This window comes from Alosa alosa, chromosome 2 (assembly GCF_017589495.1).
Source record: "Alosa alosa isolate M-15738 ecotype Scorff River chromosome 2, AALO_Geno_1.1, whole genome shotgun sequence".
In the NCBI taxonomy this organism is placed as follows: Eukaryota; Metazoa; Chordata; class Actinopteri; order Clupeiformes; family Clupeidae; genus Alosa; species Alosa alosa.
The window spans coordinates 21,640,548-21,646,547 of NC_063190.1; the positions used below are offsets into that span (position 1 = coordinate 21,640,548).

General features: G+C 38.9%; 2 long non-coding RNA genes across 2 annotated transcripts; both read right to left on the reverse strand.

Annotated features, from left to right (window-relative positions):
- Positions 1-1,223: 1,223 nt before the first annotated feature.
- On the reverse strand, positions 1,224-2,138 carry LOC125309344. Its single transcript, XR_007196118.1, has 3 exons — positions 1,601-2,138; positions 1,376-1,469; positions 1,224-1,280 (listed from the first exon to the last, which is right to left on the reverse strand). It is a non-coding gene; the product is annotated as an uncharacterized LOC125309344 (long non-coding RNA).
- A 1,219-nt stretch (positions 2,139-3,357) lies between these two features.
- On the reverse strand, positions 3,358-3,968 carry LOC125309313. The gene is made up of 3 exons (XR_007196104.1): positions 3,822-3,968; positions 3,617-3,710; positions 3,358-3,539 (listed from the first exon to the last, which is right to left on the reverse strand). It is a non-coding gene; the product is annotated as an uncharacterized LOC125309313 (long non-coding RNA).
- Between the last annotated feature and the right edge of the window lie 2,032 nt (positions 3,969-6,000).

Genomic DNA, 6,000 nt, shown 5'->3' on the forward strand with positions numbered 1-6,000 from the left:
GCAACAAATCCACATTAGATATTAAGGATTAAACAAGGTGTGATTGCTTTTTTTGGCAATGTTTATAGAACTAAAATGGTATGTGGGGTAGCTAGTAGGAGCACAAAATCGATTAGGGAATAGCTCAGTTTATAATCATTTCATGTACAAAGTTCCAAAGATGTACCATGTTTCATTCATACACTATCTGCTGTTTTCTACCATTACCTTTAGCAGACACTGTTGTCCAAAGTGGCTTATATATGTCAACTATATGACAAGGGATTACATTGTCCCCGGAGCAACTTGGCTTTAAGTGCCTTTCTCAAGGGCACAACGGTGGAAGCCAGGAATTGAACCCACAACTTTCAGACTACTGCACTCTAGCCCAGCTCCTTGATAGACCCAGAGCCTGAGCGTAGTGGAGTGTTAAATATCCATGTTATGAATGTAATTGAGGGTGTGGTATCTTCTTTCCTCCCTAACGTCCGGGGCAAGCAGTCGGACCGTGGCTGGAACAAAAGCTGCTGCGGAACCTTGGCTTGTGAGTGGTAATGCTTACTGGCCAATGATGTCCAGAGTTCTTCCACCTCAACACCCAGCAAAATAATATTACTCAGAGTATGATCGGCTTGGCTTATACTAATAATTGACTCACTAACCGAATGATAGGTGCGGTTTTAGGTTGATATGTGTGTATCTTCACCTCCTCTTGCATTTTACTGGATTTGTAAAACAACAAAGGGGTGCTCTAATTGTTTGGTACACAAGTTGCCCATTGCTGCTCAAACAACTGACTCCCAGCAATAATCAGCACCATTTCAGTAAACGTTTTTTATCGAGTCGTGACTGTACACCATGGGAATACTTGATACGTTTAATACTCTACTCCTGTTGGCGGTTTCCTTGGCTACTGTTTTCTATCTTGTGTATTAAAGGGCCATGCAGTTGGCTGTTGGTGTAGCACCTCGACCACGGTTTCCCCTTGTTATTGTCAGAGTGTTAGTCTAGCAGTTTGTATCTGCCTCTGTTTAAAAGTGGTCACATTTTTCAAAATATCAGAGTTGCAGTCACCACAGTGCTTTCATTTGGTTCCAGTCTTCATTTGTTATGGGAAGGCCCATTACAGCTTGTGTATGTTAAATAAATGCATTTATAAAAAAATTATAAAAAATATTGTCAACAATTGTGCACATTGCTTGATCCACAAAGTCCATCTTAAAAGGTTAATGTTTTTCACCACGGTTCAGCGATCGCAGTGGCCCAAATGCTTTTTTAAATCTCCTTTTTAAACACAGCATCTGAGAAGAGAAATAAGATTTTATGTCACATGTTTTACACTGTAAATAGACAAAAATGTTAATGTATGAAAACCTGTCTACAATGTTCAACTTACACATTTCCACCACCACAGTATAAACGATGGCCTATATATTCATCGTTAGTGCATTTCCGATAACACCTCCCATTCTCACATCCAGCGTAGACATCTGGAAAGAGTACACAACACAGTTTCTATTCAATGGCAGTCAAAAACAGGAGACAAAATGTATAATTGTTAATGTAACCGAGATGATTCCATCAAAAGGAAACAGACTGATAGTAAAGTTAAATTGCTTACTGCACACTAGTGCACTCATCACCATCAGTGCGAAGAACAGCGCGATTACTGGCCTCATGGTTTCTTTCATCATTTTTGAATGTGTCTCTTAAATCAGCAAACCAGACATTTTTAGTAAAGTTGCATTGAAATCATTCAACAAGTGTATTTTTTCAGGTAACTATGACAATTAACCAATATTTGAGATGTGTGAAACACTTTTTGACTGAAATGGTAGACCAAACCTACGCCCTTGTAGGCAGCCTAAACTTTTTTAGGGTGGAAGACACCAAAACTGAAATGTTTTCAGTATGACTGAATCATTAAAAGTGTGTAAGACATTCTCTTTGATTTTCTACAAGGCTATAGATTTGGGAAAAAAAGTGCAAAACCAGTGACCTTAAGGGTAGTATAAACTTGTTTTTGTATGCATTTGGTATCAATCATTATTTTTTTATTTTCATACTATGCTTTCATAATGTTGTAGCAATAATTGAGTTGTCTACATATAATGGATTTTAAGAAGGGGAAGGTTGTGTTTTTCGTCATTTTCATAGAATTAAAATTATATGTGGGGTAGGCACTTGAAAATATGTGAAAGTAGCTCAGTGTATGGGCATTAGTACAAAGTACCAATGTTGTACCATAGATAAATAAATAAAGTCAAAATCATTTTTCAATCATTTTCTTTTTGCCTCAGGGACAAGAATGAAAATGAGGGAGAATGAAAAATGTAACCAAGTAAGTGTATTTATGTATGAATGAAACATGGTACATCATTAGCACTTTATACTAGCCTGGCTAGCGCCACCACTTCTCAATGAGACGTGGTCTGGGAACCAAACGTTCATTTTCTCGTATTTGAAAAAAATGCCCAGATCCGTTTATTGGGTGCCACGGATGTCTATCAAATGCGTCTGTGCATAGCTCATCATCGTCTTGCTTTCCCCCCTGTTCTGTGATTGGTTCCCTATCTCAGGCGAAAATTTGCTCCATGGTCTCCAGGCTGCCTTAGCAGCGTGAATCAAATCGCGCGCAAGGCAGCATGGGAACACCCAGGCTAACTTTATACACACACAAAATGACTGTAAGAGCTATTCCCACATTGATTCTCATCTTCCTACATGACATTTTTAGATTTGCAAAAGGCAATCACGCCTTATTTTATCCTTAATATCTTCATGTGCATTTGTGGCAGAGACCTCAAATATTGGTTCAACATTAAAGGTGCTCTAAGCGATGTTGGCGTTGTTCTGTTGACGTTCAAACAAAACAGAGCTAGCTCGGCACTCCCTCCCCCTCCTTCCTGTGCAACTGACATGTGGATGTGAAAAAAGAGTTTACAAGACCCTCAATATCACTAGTTTTGCATTATGAAAGCACTAGAATTTAACAGGTCTGTAGACAAACTTTGAGCAAAATATGCAGCAACCATTTCCCTTTTGTCTGAATTTACATGGAATGATCCAATGCGCAAAGGGCCATACAGCCGGCTGTTGGTGCAGCAGTTTGACCACAGATCCCCCTTGTGTCAATGTGTTAGTTGGTCCAGCAGTTTGTATCTGTCACTGTTTAAAGGTGGTCACATTTGCAAAAATATCAGAGTATCAGTCACCACAGTGCTTGAATTTGGCCCCAGTCCTCTGGGAATTAAGTCATGTAGCTTCAACCTATTTTTCAGTGTTTTGGAAAGTCCAATCACAGCTTATGTGTGTGAAATAAATACATTTCCTAATCTAAAAATATATTTGAAATGAATGCAACCATACTGACTGATGTGGAATCCATTCATTTTTTAATGAAATTTGCATCAAACAAAGTCATTTCTAAACAGACCACTATTGATTAGAAACAATATCAATGTGTTAATAATCATGCTGCTTGATAGTCATAATAGTCATAATAGTTCACATTCTTCCATAGTCCTCACCAGCCACCATCTCCTTTGTTAACACAGCATCTGAGAAGAGAAACATGATTTCATGCCACATGTTGCACACAGTAGCCAAAGATGTTAATAAACAAAATTCAACTTACACATTTCCACCACCACAGTATGAATTATGGTCAATTTGTTGATTTTTTTCGCATTTCCGGTAACACCCCCCATTCTCACATGCAGCATAGACATCTGGAAAGAGAAAGAGTACACAACACAGCAGAAAAATGTGTTACGTGTATGTGAGCCCAGGTGATTCCATCAAAAGGAAACAGACTGATAATAAAGTTAAACTGTACTTACTGCACACCAGTGCACTCATCATCATCAGTGCGAAGAACAGCGCGATCACTGGCCTCATGGTTTCTCTTTTTGGTGTTGATGCTATTCAGTAATTGTTAAGGAAAATGTCTGACTTTGGACAGGTTGCTCCTGTATTTATCTGAGAATTCTGTGATAACATTCAGGCTGTTACCACACACAAGTTGCCTCATCTAGGATTTTACCGGATTTGTCAAACGACAGCGACAAAACAAACACAAAGTGTACAAATACAGGGTCTGTTTGAGCAGACAAATTTATTTAACATGGAAATTCCCAAGGAAAACACAAATATCTAAAAGAGCTGTCAAACAATTTGTGAGAAACTTTAGTTGAACTGCATACATCCAATGATTTGAAAATAGCAGTCGGTAGTCTTCAAAGCCTGATAGTGATAGAAAGAAGTGACGAATTAGTGGCCCGATTGATATACCAAGGCAGGCAGACCAACAGTGGCTTCACTGTAAGAAAGTGGCATGACTGTTTCAAGATCAACCATAAAGTGGCACTTAAACAAAAATGGGCTGCAAAACCCTTTACATTGCCTATGCCAAAAACAGCATTTTTATGCCAAACAGCACCTAGGGCTCAGAACTTCAAGAGCAAAGTTGTTTGGAGTGATGAGACCACATGTAATTTTATGATCATAACCATAAATGGTAGGTTTGGAGAAGAGATTAACAAGGCCTATAACAAAAATGTCATATTTCTTACTGTGAATCATGGAGGCAGATCTCTGATTGTTTGTTAAGTTTTTTTTTTGGTGGTGGGGGGTAGGCAAAGGCACAGTTTTTCTCAGTCACTTTGGTGCATTTCTCAGATCAGAATTGGAATGGTGCACATCATTAAAGCAGTTCTCTCCATCTTGAACAAACAGCAGTGCTTTAGTACATCCATGCAGCGGATTTTGTACAAATGTCTTCAGTTTTCTACATTTTCAATTGCTAATGTCATGCTGGTCAAAATGCACTGGTTCCATGCTGAATAATCCACATTGGCCTTATTTCACTGCTTGAGTTATTCCATGCAAAAGTGTTGTACCAGCTGTCATAGTCGTGTTATACAAGTTGTCATAGTCTGTCTAGCATATGTACATATATTGTGATCTGACAGACAGATGTACAGTGGTGCATAGCCCTGAGCAAGGGGTATTTTACTGTATATTGGTCATTTTTAATTTCCACAATGCTGTAAAAGCCTTTGTTGTCTTTATATTGCCACAATGTCTCAACAGTAAACAAATTGACTCTCTTGCAATCAACCCCATTCACACACACAATAATGTGTAACGTTGTAGTTTTCAAATAGCTATGCCACATAGAAAACGGTGCTGCCTTGCACATTGTTCATCAGAAAATACTTACAGAGTAAATTGTCATATTGACAACAAGACAAAGCAGTTTGACTAGGCTATTTTGACAAACAATGGCATAAGTACTTGTCATTTTGATTGCACTTGACAGTTTCATTGGTATACTTGCTTTTGAGACATAGACTAAGCATGCTGAGCAAAATACACACTTTTGCAGATAATCCATTATGTGGTGCAATTTGCACTAATTGTTTTGAGAAATGCACTAACTGTTGTGCAAACGTTAATGATGATTTGAGAAATGCATCCAAAGTGACTGGGAAAAACTGTAAAATTGATAAGATGAATGCAGCAGAAAATACTAATGTCCTAAGAAACTACAGGGTCCCAGAAAACAAAATGAAGTCCCTGCGACGTCCCGGACATTGTGTACTGTAGGGTTTCCGTTACGTCCCGCGGACATTTTTTCAGGACGTCTAAAGCACGTCCCCAAGAGGGAACGTATTTCTAATGGTCACCGCGACGTTATGTGTGCGACCAGGGCCAGCGCTAGCCATTTGGGTGCCCTAAGCACAAATGCTTGGTGGTGCCGTGCCCCCAACCAACCACCACCACCACCAAAGGAATAACAACCATTCATAATTTCTTAGTTAGATTTTTTTTCTAATTGCAGTTTACCAACAGATGTCGCCAACAACTAAACTTATCTAAAGCTGTTTCATTTGGCAAAATCATATCACGTTCAGTTGTAGGGTTTTTCCAAAGTTCACCTTACCAAGAGCCGTTTTCCACTCATCATTTCATTACGTTGTGAAAGTGTCACTTGTAGCGTTACTTTTTCACTACACA